Source organism: Galeopterus variegatus, unplaced genomic scaffold (assembly GCF_000696425.1).
Source record: "Galeopterus variegatus unplaced genomic scaffold, G_variegatus-3.0.2 Scaffold118, whole genome shotgun sequence".
NCBI lineage: Eukaryota > Metazoa > Chordata > Mammalia > Dermoptera > Cynocephalidae > Galeopterus > Galeopterus variegatus.
This window is the reverse complement of record NW_007726229.1, coordinates 620,474-636,713: the sequence shown is the minus strand read 5'-3', so window position 1 is coordinate 636,713 and position 16,240 is coordinate 620,474. Positions and strand designations below refer to the sequence as shown.

Below are 16,240 nucleotides of genomic sequence, written 5' to 3'. Positions count from 1 at the left end.
CATTTCTCTGTAACTTATATCGATACACCATGCTGTTCTGACAGCTGCTGCCTTCTTCTGGTCAAATATATCATGCTTCATCGTTATTTTGATGCCACAGGGGTTTTGCTATGGTGTGCATCACATTTATCCTGAGAAGCTTGTTTATTGTTCATAATCTTGTACTTCTATTGTAGGTTCATTATAGCTTGGAGAGTTCTAGAAATTTCTTGTGTTGTTTATGGTAGATTCAGATCCCTTAAACAGGAAAGAAGAAACATTGTTTTATGTTTAGTCTGAGATACATTGATGTTACCATATGTGCTTCTTAACAAAGGCCTTTATTTCCTTAAAATTTTTTTTAATCTTAATACCACTGGGATGTGTTCTGCACCAGAAACAATTTAGGGACAGTGATTTGCACTGTGTTTTAAAGAAAATGTTAGGTTCTATGTGCAGTTTACTTAATTCATTCTGGTACGAATACTTAATTGGCAGACGTATTGGCAATTCGTAGTACTGTATTCAGCTCTGCAAAACTGTGCACGATTAATTGCACATCATGTGCTCGTTTTTGTGTACCTGGCCATGTTCCTAGATGAGTGCCTTCATGGTTTTGGATACTGTCCTTTGCCTGCTGACTGGGAAAATGGAGAAGATGAAAAAGAGCAGGGCATTTTCTTTTGGGCACTAGTTGTCTGTTGGGCCCTCTCCTCTTCTGCTCTCTGATCTTGCTGGAAGATTTCCAAGGACATACAGGTTTAGAAAAGATGTGGTGCTGCTTTTACTGATTTATCGTGTCACGGAAGTGAGCGAAGGAGGAGGACTGGGTTTGGTGCAGAGCAATCCATGGCTTTGAGAAATTGTCAACAAACCATTTGTGAATAACAGAATAACTCTGATGATAAGAGCATTTATTGAATATTTATTATTACTCTGTGCTTTACATGTATTACTTTATTTAATTCACACACATACACAAACCTTATGACAAATGTAGTGTCATGATCTTCATTTTGTGGATGAGGAAATCCAGGCACTTGCAGTTTAAATGACTCGACTATAGGTACTGTGTGGTAAGTGGCAGCACAGGCATGTCAACATAGGCAGTCAGGGAAAGCGACAGCAGGACCCGGCCTTATTCAGAGGCCTCAAGTCTCTCTTCTCTGCTCCTTATTTCTGCCTCCAGTGTACTATTTCTTTTTTTTTTTTTGTCTTTTGTCTTTTTCCGTGTCCGGCCACGGATCGCAACCCTCAGTGTCGCCCCCGTACCGGACCAGGGACCGGCAACGGGATCGCAACCCTTGGTGTTGCTCCCACACCTCGCTCAGCCAGTGAGCGGGAACCGGTCTGTATGTGGGATCAGAACCCTCAGGCGGGAGCGCCGCCGTGCTTTCCAAGCAGTGCACTATCCAGTGCGCCACCGGGCCGGCCCCCGTGTATGTATGTTTTAAGAGTGTTCTAATGCTTAAATCACATAGTTAAACAGGCTTTGCTGAGTTCTTGTTAGCTTTATGCCAAATATTTTAACAATTTTGTGGCTGTTGAAAATGGAATCTTGATTTGTGTTATGTAATCTAGATAGCTGTTGTTATTACATAAGACATTTATTAATTTTATATGTTAATTTTTCTAAATTGCAACATGTGAATTTTATTTTAGTAAGGCGGGAGCGCCGCCGCGCTTCCCAAGCGGCGCACTATCCAGTGCGCCACTGGGCCGGCCCCCAGTGTACTATTTTTACCTTCAACTCACCTTCCATCCCTCTGCTGGTCTGAGTCTATTTTGCGGGTTGGTACCTCTCTTGTAGCGTGCTCGTCTGCCTCTTCCTTTCTGTGTTGTCGTATTTCTAGATTAAGCCTCAGGAATAGGACCACCATTAACCCATTTAGTAAGTTTGTTTGAATTAGAAAGGATTCTCTTCCTTACGTCAATTTTCTTTACATTACCACACCACCTGAAGAACCGCCCAACGTGGCAGCAGTGCTGTTCATGTGCACACACCCTCTCTTGTCCACTCACTGTCCTGCCACTGCACTGTATGTGCCACTTGCTCTGCACACATTCTTGCCGCCCCATCTGCCACCTCTTTTCCAGCCCCAGTGAAGAACCTGTGTCTAGTTCTTCTCACTAGAGGTCAGGATCTGAGGAGACCTCTGAGCAGGTGAAGTCTGGCCAAGGCCCAGCCATGGGCATGTGTATATGGGTACATGTGCCCATGTGCCCGTGTGTGTGTGTGTGTGTGTGTGTGTGATCTCCAGCATATGCACAGTTGTACTGGCCAGTATTTATGATGAATAATTTCTTTTTCTCTTCTCAGGATTCATCCAGAAGCCTCAGGATCTCCATTCCATTACATCACATGCATCACATCATTGAACTTTCAAAACAACCCTGTGGTGTAGGTATTATCCTCATTTTACAGATGAGAAAATTGAGGTCTAAAGAGGTGCCATGAATTTCCCAAAGGTGCATAGCTAGTGAATAGCAGTGCAATCACTGGGACCCGAGTTAGTTTGACACCAAAGCCTGTGCTTTTAAAAGTCATACCAACAATGATTTGTAGTTCATGTTGTAGTGATCTTTCACATCCTTGGTTAAATTTATTCTGAGGTCTTCTATTTTTTTAGTGACTATTGCAAATGGATTAGCTTTCTTGATTTCTTTTTCTGCTAGTTCATTGTTGGAGTATTAAAATGCTACTGCTTTTCAAATGTTGATTTTGTATCCCGCAATTTTACTGAAATTGTTTACCAACTATAAGAGTTTTTTTGTAGAGTCATTAGGTTTTTCTATATATAGGATCATATCATTTGCCAACAGGGACAATTTGACTTTGTCTTTTCCAATATGGATGTCCTTTATTTCTTTCTCTTGCCTGAGGGAGAGGATAAGGGAGGAATTGGTAAAGGGCCACACAAAACTATTACATAGTATAATGGTGAATATATTAATTACCCTGATTTGAGTATCACATATTGCACACAGGTATTGATTTTCAACTCTGTACCACACAGATATGTACGATCAACTATGTTTCTATAAAAAAAGAAACAAAACAAAACAAAATGTAAAAAATCCTATACCAAACTGTTTCCCAATAGGATTATAATAATAATGTACACAAAGTTTGTTTAACCTGCACTTAAAATGTTGTTTACAAAAGTTCTTGAGTTTTTTTTTGTTTCTTGCAATTTTTATTAGTGCAAGAGACAGAATAACTAATTCTTCCTTTTTTCCAAAACAACTCAGTAAAGCTACAGGATGTATGTATTGAAACGTTATCAAATAAAAAAGTATTTCAACTATCATGCTTTGAGTATTAATCCATCATTTGATACAACAAAGCATTAATAAATAAAAACATCATATTGGGTGACAAATTTTTAAGCTTATCATGTTTTCCTCATGACAGAATGTTGTTGTGCCTGGATAACATGTGTTAACTGCAGCTGTGATCTCATAGCAACCCCCTTTTCTGGTTTATCTTTTGCCCATACTTAGCAGTTTCTTCATGTACCTCACTGCCTTGCCCATCACTCTTTATCCACTGTATTTCACATCTTACACATATTTGCAAGCTAATCATTGTTCTTATTATACTCGTTTGAGTTCATAAATCTCTCAGACTCATACTAGCCTTAGCTTTGTCTTAACTGGGTGCTGCTCCTGTCACCTTCTTATCTTTACTTCCTAGTCACCCATTCTAGTTTTTCCTCCACTAACCCAAATACAGTGTTAATTACCCATCAATAAATTCCCAAGCCACTCATGTTTGCAACTAAAACTCTTTGGAAACCCAGAAGTGTATTTACAATCCAGAGTTACTGACACAATAATAAAGACAAGAATAAAACACAGTTTAATTCAACTGACGTTTTCTGAGTACTGGTTGTAAAGTAGTGGATGAGAGTGAGTAGTGAGAGTACTGTCTGAAGAAGAAATCAATGATCAGGGGCTGAGGCCAGGTGAGGGGGTGCCGATTTCTGTGGTTAAGATTTGCAAAAAGACATGAATCATGGAGGTAATCAGATGTCCCTGGAAGTGGGATTGTGGCTTGGATTATGTGATTAATGACATCACGGGATTCTATTCTATGTTGTTAGAACTCAGAAAACTAGAACTATGCCCTATGCAAAGTAATCTCTAAAAGTGAAATTTTAAAGGGCTATGAGAGTGGGTCGACTAAGAAAGGGAGGTGACATAACAAACACAGAAAACAGAGTAGTGGAGTAAGCAGAGGTGGAGAAGCTCTGTGGTCCAGGATTTCCATCATTTTGTCAGGTGCAGGTGCTGTTTCTGGTGACAGGAGGAGTCATCTGATATGAAGGATATGGATTCCAGAGAAGTGGTCCTATTTGATAACATAGTCTACAAAACCAAATGGAGATCTTTTGAGCAACTCATATTTTTATTCCAAAAATGATGCTTTAATTATTAACATGTATTTCTAGATATCTCTATGAGTCATTAAATAATTTTTTTTAGAACTAATTAACTCAGGATAACATGACTAATAAGTTTAAGTCTAAAGAATTGGGGATTGGAGGTAGAAGACAACGTTACCTATTCTTATGATAGGAAGAGTTGTATAAAGGTATAATCTCTATTCTGAATAAAGGTGATTGACAATTATTGTTACCTGTGAAACTGACATGCTCTGCCATAGTTTACAACTAAAAAATATTTGCCAGTCTATGAAATTTATACCACAGTACGGTTTCAAAACAAGTATTATTTTTAAAGAGCTTTCTACTCCAGTTATACCATAGATTTTTTTTCCCTCTTACTGGATATAAAAACTTACTATTTTGATATGGTATTTTAATCTTGGTATTGAAATTGTAAAGTCAATACACTATCAGTTTGACCACCCTTTGTCCTAAGTACCTTAGAAAATATTGAAGTGTAATACATAAGAGCTTTCTAAGGCTGGCTGCAGGCTTTCTGCAGAAAAGTTTGAGTTGTTGCTACAAGAGAAGAAACATTTCCCCTCACTTATTAGCAAATACTAATTCCATTATAAATATACATGCATGTTGACCTTTTAGTTTCTCTTCCAGAATACAAATTTAATAGAGCCCCCACATAGTTGCACATGCTGTGAGGGTATTTTGGGGCACTGGAACGTAAATAGGGACATCAATCTACCCATTTCATTTCAGAGCCCCTGTATGGAGCCTTATTGCTGGCTTCTTTGTGGTACCAGAACAGAGCTCATGTCAGTCAGGAGGCCTGGGGTTTAAAGATTTCTTCATACTGAAGCTCTGCAAGCTTGAATGAAGAGAAGGTTAGAGTCTTGGACAAATAAAACAAATACTGAATGGCTTATAAAGTCTTTGCTTTTGACTTGTAAAACAAATATGCCTGCATGGTTAGACCATGTGTACATTCATATAGGCTTGCATGATACAGCTGCTAAGCTAAGAAAACAAAAACAAAAATAAAAGTCCAATTTTTTTTCTATAGACAGGGAAGACGAATATTTATTTGTATGATTTTGAAGGCCTCTCTTAAATATGCTGCTGCCAATCAAAACACAAATTGGGAGATTGAATAACATAGCATTTTCATTTAGAAAGGTGTTTTCAGATTCCTTGCACCAAAATTTACTCTGCGTGTTCAGCAATTGCAGCATAATTATTGCTTCCATGTTCTGACATGCCAGAATTAGACACTGTGCTGTCATCTTTATACTTTGTATATATCATCTATAATTCTCGCCACAATGATGTAAAGATTTTAGCAAATGAAACAGAGCCTAGAGCCTAGAGAAATTAGGTATAAACTTCAGGTTCAAATTCTGACTCTCTACATACTCTTAGCGTACTCTTGAGGAAGCTTCATAATGTAGGGGAAAAGAAATATCTTTCTTTCCTATTGCTATTTTCATGGCTGAGGTCCATAAAACAGACAGATTAACAAGAGAAAAGCCTACCAATTTATTTAACATAAATTTATGTGACACGGAGCCTTCAGAAGTGAAGATCAATGAAACAGGGAAACCTGTGTATTTTTATGCTGTTGGATGAAGAAGTTGACAGTTGTGGAGAAGTGTGATTGTGATTAGACACAGGGGGTATGATTTAGTAGTAATAAACTGGGAGGAACTTAGCAAGGCCTGTTTGTTCAGATTTTTCTCTGTGTCCCTGTGTCTGAGTATGTGGCAGGAACCTCTCACATGAGGGTCTTATGGGTAAGGTCAGTTAGATTTTATGGTCTGCTTCAGGGGAAAAGGGATGACAGAAGGTAAGAGTGACCTTTCTGCTTTTGCTGTTTTCTCAAATGCCAAGATTCCATATTTGGGAGTAGTGTGTCCTGAACCCCATTATTAACCTCTTGGGGCTTTAATTGTTTTGTCTATAAAATGTGGACAAAAGTATTATCTATTTCATAGGTTCATTGTGGAGATTAAATGAGTTAATTATATGAATAGATGGACTTATACAAAGCCATTAAAACAATGCTTGACACAAAGTATTACACAGTTTGTTATTATTATATCAACACTATAATTGAGTATGTTTGTTTTTTCTTAAACATCTAAGAACTTTTCAATTTTAAAAATTGCTTGGCTTTAGGCACCTGAGATAGCAGAGAATAAAACAAAACTAAAAATCCTTTCATGAAGCTTCCGTCCTAATAACGATGGACAATTCATAAAGAATGTAAGTAAAATACACATTATGGAATATGGTGAGAGTGCCATAGAGAAAAGCAAAGCAGGGAAAGGGGATGGAGGGTCAGGGTTGGGGTTTCCACTTTTAAATATGGTGATCAAGGGATACCTTTCTGAGAAGAGCACACCTGCACAAAGACTATGCACAAGGAGGTGAGGGAGACAGTCACGTGGATATCTGGGGGAAGAGCAGACCGAGAGGGCAGCAAGGGCAAACACTCTGATGTGGAGGCACAGCTGGCAAGGCTAAGGAGGGGCAAGGTGCTCAGCAAGGTAGGAGCATAGTGGGATGAGTTTACAGGAGACAGAGTTAACAGGAGCCAGATCCTGAAGGACCTCGGAGGTCATCATAAAAACCTTGGCTCTTAGACTGAGTGAGATGGGAGCTATGAGAGAATTTTAAGCAGGAAAAGATATAATCTGACTTATAAGTTTTCCTAGTATCCTGGTGGCTGCAGCATTGAGAATTCACAGAAAGAATTAGGGAGACCACTTAGGAGGCTATTGCAATAATCTCGGCCAGATGTGATGGTGGCTTGGGCCAGAATGGTATTGGTGCAAGTGGTGAGAAGTGGTGGGACTATGGACATATTTTGAAGATAGAGTTGGTAGAATTGTTCTTCTGTTGGATGGGAAGTAAATGTGTGTGTGCAAGAGAGAGAGGAGCCAAGGGTGACTCGAAGGGTTTTGGCCCGTGCAACTGGAAGAATGAAGCTGCTCTGCACTAAGAAAGACTGTTGTAGGTGGTTTGGGGAGAAGGGTCAGTCTGGGAGTTCAGTTGGGGTATGCTACACTTGACACACTTACCAGATGCATGTGGAGATGTTGAGTGGTGATTTGAAGTTTGAGAGGCTGGGTCCTGGCTGGAGATTACGTTTAGGAGTCATCGGCATAGAAATAGTATTTAAAGCATTGGGACTGGACAAGATCACCAAAGTACTGAGTGTAGAGAGAAAGTAGGTAAAGTCCAGGGACTGAGACCTGGGTTTCTCCATCATTAAGGAGTTGGTGAGCTGAGGAGAAACTAGCCCACAGACTGAATGAAGTACCTGGTGAGTCATGAGAAAGTCAGGTGAGAGAGGGGTTTTACAAACCATGTCAAAGAGGAGTAAGTAACCAGAGGTCTCGATTACTGCTGATAGATTAAGTAGGATGAGGATCCAGAATTGACTGTTGGATTTGGTAATGCCAAAGTCATGTTGACAGTGATAAAAACAAGGGGAGTTTCAGTGGAGCAGTGGAGGAAAAAAAAAGTATTGGAAAAGGTAAACTTTATAGTGCAAGAGAGAGGGGAAATCAGCTGGATCAATGTTTTCCAGCAGGCAAGAGATGATGATATCTGTGGTAAAGTAGAGGAGTTAATCTTAGCTGGGAACATGGACAGTTAATCGTAATGAGCAAGGAGGAAGAGAAAATAGGAGGCTCGGTGGGTGTATATAGTAGTAAAACTTGTGAAAGTCATATTCTGATTGTTTTATTTTTCTCAGGGAAAATAAGAAAAAATTTTGGGGAAGGAAGACCAGGGTTTCCTGTGATGAAGACATAGACAGTGGTAAAAGGCATGATGAAATCTGTCCTCCTGGTCCCAAGGCCAGTAGTGGCTAGACTGTCAGTGCTGAAGCAGGAGGAAGAGATGGCAGTCTTCTCAGGAGTTGCAAAGTTTTGATGTTTTTATTAGATGCTAGGCAGTGGAGGTGCAGAGGATAGGGGTTAGCCTTATTCCCCACACCCGAGGATGCCTCTGGACTCAGAAGATGGAAAGCTGGAGAGGGCAGAGGACACCGTATGAGGCTTCCTCTTGGTCCCTGCTGGTGGAGGGAAGTCCCCCCAACCCCCAGCCCATCACCCCATAGTTCCTCCATACTTGGTCAAAGGCAAGTTCTAAAAATCTAAAGGCAAAAGCCATAGATCTGAATAAAACAGAAAAGGATTTAAATAGTAAAGTAATGCTACAGTCGTCATAATGAGTAGTCAGAAGATACAGGGTCCAAGGGCTGTGTCTTCAGCAGTGTGTGCAGATCCAGAGAGCTTTGGTTTTGAATTCGTTTCTCATTCGTTTCCATCTTACTGGATTCATAGCATGGGGTCAGTCCATTTCTATTTCGATTAACTCTATTTCCATCATTTAAAGGTTACCAAATAGGATAGATAATTTTGACAACGTAGCAAAATTATCCATTATTAATGAAGGACTGCAAGTTACCAACTGAAAGTAGAAAGGTTGGATTTCACAAGTTAAAGCTGCATTCAACCAATTAATTATTTAAATGTAACTACAAAATAATCAGAGTGATTTTCTTATGCTGAGCCAGTGTCATTATTTTGTAGTCAAAGATTTAATATTGCATACTCATTTTATAAAAGAGCAAAGCTTTTTGGGAGTCTCCATGTAGAAGTAAAAATAACATCATTTGACTTTCAAACTGGTTGTTACAGTGTGCTATGTGCCAGATATACTGTCTTCTTTATTCTTTAAAATAATTCTGGGACATAGGTATTAAGAATCCTATTTTATAAATAAGAAAACTTCAGATCAGACAGGTTAGTAACTTGCCCAAAGTCAAACAGCTAGAAAATGGTAGAGCAGGAGCTTAAAATCGGAGTCTGTCTGCTTTCCAAGTCTATGCTAATAACCACATTCTATGGCATTGTTTCAACTCTCTATACCTTGAACTTCTCACTCTATATAAATCAGTCAGACAACTTTATGAGTAAGCAGGGAAAATGATTATTTATGCACAAAAGATTAACTCTGTTCCCTCTCATTTCATCATTATAATTTTAATCTTTTGGGTCATGATGTTTTAGTCTTTGTGAATCCATTTATGTTTAAAATGCTATTACTTAGGGGAAGGGTCATTCATTTGGCTATTATCAGCTAACATCTTGATTATTAGTCAACTACATCACATTAATTACCAGACAGATTGCCCCAGGAGTGAAAGTATTCCTCCAGGATAAGACCTGGAGGTTGGAGAGAATTCATGGGGAAAAGTGCTAAGATGAAGGACATGTAGACTGGAAGGGAGGTTGTAGTCCAGACATTTTACCTACTTCACAATTTGATTGAGTCTCCTCTTTCAGGACTGAGGAGAGAATTTTACAGCTGGGATGGCTCTTGCAGATCAAGCAGCTCCATACATTCATTTTGCAGATTACAAAATCTAGCTCCAAGGCCACACAGCAGGATGGAGGTAGAGGTAGGATTACAATTGTTGTCAAGTCATAGTCTTTGAATCTTGATACAGTAGGGAACTTCCTTCCCTATTTTGGAATCCGAACCATGAACCTCTCTTACCTCATTTTCTTAAGGGTTTTTTTTTTGACATAAGACACACTGAATTGCTCTTTAGTTCCTACCCCTCCCCCTATTTTGTGAGGTTCCAAATCCAAGGCCACTAATCTGTATATTTTACCCCAAGAATCAGGCAAAGAAGATCAGTCACTGCCACACTTACAGGTCTAGAAAAAAAAAAAAAGGATGTGAAGCTAAATTGCATGATCTTACTTGAAACAATTCCAGTTGTCAGGATTAGGGATCCTTCCAGGAGTAAGATGTACAAGCAGCAGTTCTAGAAATGCTCAGAGGCAATTAACTCACACTCAGCCATCTCGAATTCACCTTCTTCCAACAGGAATTCAAAATCTTCTTTGTTCTTATTTTCTGGCATTGTTTTGATTTGGGAGTATAAATGGAAAACAATGAATAGACAGTAATGGATTTTAAATACACAGAGAATCAACTTTTGTTTTAGAAGCTGTATATGGAAGCCTATAAAATCTTTCATCCAAGTAGTTTTAATGATATATGACCAAAAAAATCTTCTGAATGGTTCAAATTTCCATATGTGATTCTGTTAATTACCAAATTTACCAAATTTGGTAACAAAAATTTGTGTTGTACAAATTTGTGTTGTACAAATTATACCAAAAAAGTAGTAGAGTTGACTCCAAAACCAACCTCCATTTATCTAATCATTTTTCTAAATCCTGCTTCATCTACTGTGGATACTAAGCAAGACAGAAATAAATAGATTTAATGTCCTTTGAGGTTATGTGGAATTTGAAACTATTGATGGGAATTTACCAACGAGTTAGTCAATAGGTCATTTGTCTGGGAAAGTTGTAGCCGGACAGATATTGAACTCTGCGTCTACATCTGGTTCTCATCTTTGAGTCCTGTTTATAATCAAACTGATCAAATTGACAAGGGAGCCTAGTATCTCTTTGCTGTTTTATATAGGTAGCTGGCCTATGCAGAAAAGGGGAGGGGAAAGTCTGAGTGTGGACTACAGGGTTGTTAAATATGTGTGTAATTTAACCTAATCTCACTCTTGAAGGCATTTTTGGGTGTAGAGGACAGGGAAGAAAGGCTGCCTACTATGGATTCAACCCAAATGGTGACAGGAAATTCACCCACTAGATAGTTGCCAAACTGAATCTAATTATGGCCAAAATTAATTTGGTAAAAATGCAAAATTTATTTTAAAAGTTATTAGAAAAAAAGGAGAGCATGACCTTGAACCAACAGATATTGGGGTATTTCACAGATGCTTATAAAAATAACAAACATTTCAAACATCCTGGAGACTTTAAAGTTTCTTTCTAGTTTGTCCATTTATTCTGCATCTTGGATCTATTACTAAGTGAGAAAATGAATCTGACTTTCTAGCAGAGTTTACTACTTACAGAGAGAGGTATGTTTAAGACAAACCAATCTCTGTAACAAGAGGTGGTTGGTATCAGAAACTTGCTGGTTAGATTTACGATGGTTGTCATTATTCCTAGTCCTTTGCTATATATCTAAATCCATGCAACAATAAAATTAATGACTTCATATTTATAAAATGTTTCCAATTATTTTTGGTATTATTGACAATTGGAGAGTAAGAAACATGGGTACACTAAAATGAATTATTCAGATCATTAGTATAGTCATGGGGGAGTTTAGACATACATTTTTGATATTAGAATGCTTTTTTAAAATATTAATTATATTTTAATTTCTGTGCTGATAGTAATTAAACTTAGCTTTAATTATAGTCCACTTAGCTTCTTGTAAGTCTTCTTTCCTCCTCTATAAGGTTTTCAAGTTTATTTAGGAAATTCCCATCAGCTATTGAATCTCTGGAGTATTCTTCAGTTATGAAATAATGATTAAAAAATGTAAAGAAGAAAGGACAAAGGATAAATTATTGGGATGAATTGAAAAAAAAAAGTCTTGCTTCTAGTATTTTTAATCTATCCTTAACAAATTTGAATTCATCTTGCAAGACTGAAATAAACACTTTTAAATAGAAGACAATTAGAACTTGTTAAAGATTTCTGTAATTTTTTATTTTGTTTTTGTAGATAGAATGTAATTGATTTAACAATGGGGGAGTGGTGGTAAAGAAAAGAAGTAAATCTTTGTTTAAAATGAATTTTTAAAAATAAAATACCACCGATAAGTCCACTGTCACAGATGGTAGTGACAGAGTATAATACTTGTGAGCAGGGTATGCAGAGCCATCGGTAGTCACAGACACCCACTGTTTCAGGAGGAGCTGTTGTCTACTACTTAAATACTAAGTGCTATTTCTATTTTGGCCTTATTTATTGGAGCTAACTGGGTAGTGGTACATCATCAAAAATCAAAGGAGAAAGTCAGGCTGTGGAGAAACTGTCCGCATTGCTCTCTTGGTGTCTCAGGTATCCCTCTCAGGTTGGGTGATACCACTACTAGAAGTGTGGCAAAATGAGGACAGTGAGCAGAGAAACCAGTGAGTCAGTCTCTGTTGAAAATACAGATTTTTTAATTTTTATATTTGTGTGAACAGGAATGGACTTTCTGCTGAGAACCACCCCACGTCACACCAGTGGAAACAGGCTCAATAGCTTAGATAACATAGGACCACTGTGATTTTGTACAAGTGAAGAAAGGAACCTATATCATTATGTCTTACCAAGGAGAGAGGGGAAAAGTAATCATATCTCTACAAAAGTAAACAGAGAAGACTAGAAAATTTTGGAACTAAGGAGTATATAAGCAGACAGAAAGGGAGGAAATAATATACATTAAAGGATAGATTTTTGATCTTCCACATTTGCTATAAACCAGGCACTTAATTTTAATTACACGTTTCTTTTTTTTTTTTTGCCTTTTTCTCCATCTTTTTCTGCTTGTTTTCTTTCTTTCTCTATCTTTTCTTTTTTTCTTTCTTGTTTATTTGAAGGTGAGAGTGAGAAAAACATTGGAATACTCGTTGTCAGGAGAAAATAGATGAGGGTAGATATAAAATTTTCCCTCCCATTTTATTTGACAAAAGAATAAAAGGTAATAACTGTTGACCCTCAGTATTAACTTTGTTCTCTTGGGTAAGCATATAATTAGGTTGTTCTTTAAAATGCATATTATGTAGTTGGCAGCAAACTCTGGCTCAGATCGGATAACTCCTTATGTAGGCAGCTTTTAAAATGCACATCATGTACCAAAGGAACTTTTCTGGTCTATTGGGTAAATACGTATTAAAGTAATTTTTAAAATACTCAATAGGCTGGAAGTGGTCAATAGTTTAATGAATAGTCATGCATTTTTAAATGTGTATTATTATTTATGCACTGACCCAAGTGAGAAAATCTTTTAAAAATGGCATATTCCTGATGACTGTGTAATTTTGCAGTAAAATCTTAAAAGTATTTCGGGAGAACAGGAGCCAATTTTAAAATTACATTATCTCCTCGTCCCTTCACCTCATTTTTCCTGCTTGCTCTTCCTCTTATGGGATATAGTTTAATAGGCTCATTTTATGGCTTCCCTGCTGGCCTAATTTCATTTTCATAGATTAAATCTGATTTACATTCTAATTGTAATTTTAGTGTAGAATTTATCCCATATGGATTCATAGTGTTGGGCACATAGTAGGCACTCAGTCAATATCTATCGAACAGGTTGTTTCTATGTTTTCATGTTATTGCAAGCAAACGTTAGCCTTGTGCCTGCTGTATGCTGAGCACGGTGTAAGGGATCAGCAAGAGGCTTCTCTCCAGCACAAAGGTGAGACTCTTCACCTCATAAGTAGATCCAGGCTCCACTTCCAGCTTTATCACTTACCAGCTGCCACTCCTTTGATAAAGTAGCTCCCTCTGTCTGCATCTGTTTCCTCATCTACAAAAGGAAAACAGTAACTCCAATCTTGCAGATTTCTCATAGGGATGTGTTGAAACTTTACATGTAAAATGCCCTGAACAGAACGTGATTCCCAGCGAGCCCTCAGCAGTGCTTTTTCCCTCTGTACCTGAATTCCCACCCAGAAATATGGGAAATATTTATTTGCAGACAGCAGAGGTTTCCAAACTCCACAGTGCTCTAATCACAAATATTAAAAAGAAAATTTCAGTAATCCAATGAACAGGCATCCTCCTCCTCTGGTGTCAGCAGCTTCTCAAAGCTTCTTTTCCAGACTAGGACCTCCAATGGGCTCGGACCTCTGCCATCAATACTAGTCTGGGTGTCTTGGGTGTCTGTGTGCTCGTCCTGCCCTCCCCTCCTGGGGTGGCTCCAATGTTTGTGATCTTTCCTTCCTTCACTCCCGCCTGTGGCAGTACAGGAAGTAGACCTCAATGTCCCTTCCGAATTTCAGAAAATTCCACAAATAAACAACCAACCCTCCCAAAAGTCAGATTGTCTAAAAGCAAACAGAGGTAATGAGATCTGCTGCAGCACAACACAGTAAACAGGGTCTTGAGAATAAGTATTATTAACATGCTCACTGAGCTGCCTCAAATCCTATTTGGAGGGAGGCATAGTATAAATAAATAAACATGCTCCCTGGATCTTTACTGTCTGAGGTTTAGTGAACTACTTCAATCTTGGAAAGGCATTAAAATTGCTGGCACATAATTGGATTTGTTTTGCTGTTAGGGTGCAGATCTCTAACTTTTTCCATGTATGCTACATTCACAGAGCAGAAGCAGTCTTATCTTGATGGATATGCTATCAGTGATATGGTTCCTGGGGTCACTTGAAGGGTAGAGAAGGGGAACTAGGGGATGTAGAAGCCTGTGTTTTCACCTGTTCTCACTGCCTGCCTGTTTTTTCAGCAAATGCTGGATAAATGCACAGGCTAGTCCTTCAAGTGCTCATTGCTATTGTGCTGGCACTGGGTGTTTTCCACCACTAGATAGTTTACATTTTATACTGTCCAAGGTGTTGGACTAGAAGGCTTTGACTTGTTAAATGGCCTTATTTGAAATGGAAATCATGTTTGTTACTTACTTTTACCTATTGGAAGATTATTTTTATACATTTAATCTGGTAAGCTAGTCTAAAATATATTGCATATGTCTATGGATGAATGTTGTTTGTAAGAAATTATTTTTAAACCATCAGCAGGAGAAAGTTGTTTTCCCTTCCCAATAAAAATGGAGAGATAGAGAAGAGTTAGAAATTTTTCCAAACATCTATTTAAAGGAAAAATCAGAAATATCAGAGAAAAGATGATGTTGTGTTGGATGTATACTTTTAGAGACAAACTTGGTTCCTATTAGAACTTTGGGGCACATATAAACCTTGGGACAAAGACAGCAAGCAGAGGCCTGAAGGGGAAATTTTAGTTTTAAGGCAAGCTGATGGGAAAATTGAAAGGGAAAGAGTGATTATGTTTAGAAGGAAGCCTCACGTTTAAGCTCTGGGTCTCCAATAGAGGGAGCCCAATGTAATTAGTGGAAACAGTTCAGTTTGGAGATAGCTGGAAAGACACAGCCTGCCCTGTTTGCTAATAGAACTCTTTCAGGGTAGCTGAAAGGACAGATATCAGAGAGATTATGTGAAGAAGGCATCCCCGCAGCAATACATACAGATATAACAGAAACTTTTCTTGTTGCAACTTCTGAGACTCTTGCTTGAGGATAAGAAAAGGGCTTTCACAAAGTGCTCATCGAAGGATATGAGTTGAAGTGATGAGAAGGAGTTAACGTCCATGGCATGAATGTGTTTAAAAATGGGAGCGTGTAAAAGGGACCTAAGAGAAGGTGCAGAATAGATTGTTTTACAAGAAAAGCAGGTGCATGCCAGAGGCAAGGATATTATATGATAAGCAGGGATGACCTAGATGCACTCAAAATCTATAATCTCAGATAAAATAGGTGGTTCTGGAATCAAGACCAAAAGGTCACAGATAGCCCTAGGAGACCAAAATTCTTAAGATAAATGTGAACAAAATAGCAAAAATGTGGAGACATGTGCCTGCCAGTGGAATACTGATAGGCATACTTCAACACAACTTTTGGGAGTCTTCAGGGAAAAGTGAAAACTGAATGTACAATTGATTGGGAATAAATCAGACCCTGAATACCCTCCCTGGACACTTCTGGAAGTGCAGAATCTCTCCTGCCCTTTCTGTTCACTTAGAGCATCTTATTCATTGGGCAGTGCTTGCTCCTCTGGCTTCTGCCTGGCTGTGAAGGGACAGGTTACAATCTTAGATTTGATTTACTCCCTTCCTTCCAATTCAATGTGGTTTTACCAAAAGCAAAATTAACAATTTCTACCAATTGTCACTTAAATAAGAGATTTATTACTTTTTCTTTAGCCAAAGGAGG

The 16,240-nt window shown here is 38.3% G+C and overlaps 1 long non-coding RNA gene across 1 annotated transcript; it reads right to left on the bottom strand.

Annotated features, from left to right (window-relative positions):
- Positions 1-4,120: 4,120 nt before the first annotated feature.
- On the bottom strand, positions 4,121-13,789 carry LOC103602858. Its single transcript, XR_551559.1, has 3 exons — positions 13,752-13,789; positions 10,167-10,322; positions 4,121-4,350 (listed from the first exon to the last, which is right to left on the bottom strand). It is a non-coding gene; the product is annotated as an uncharacterized LOC103602858 (long non-coding RNA).
- Positions 13,790-16,240: the final 2,451 nt, after the last annotated feature.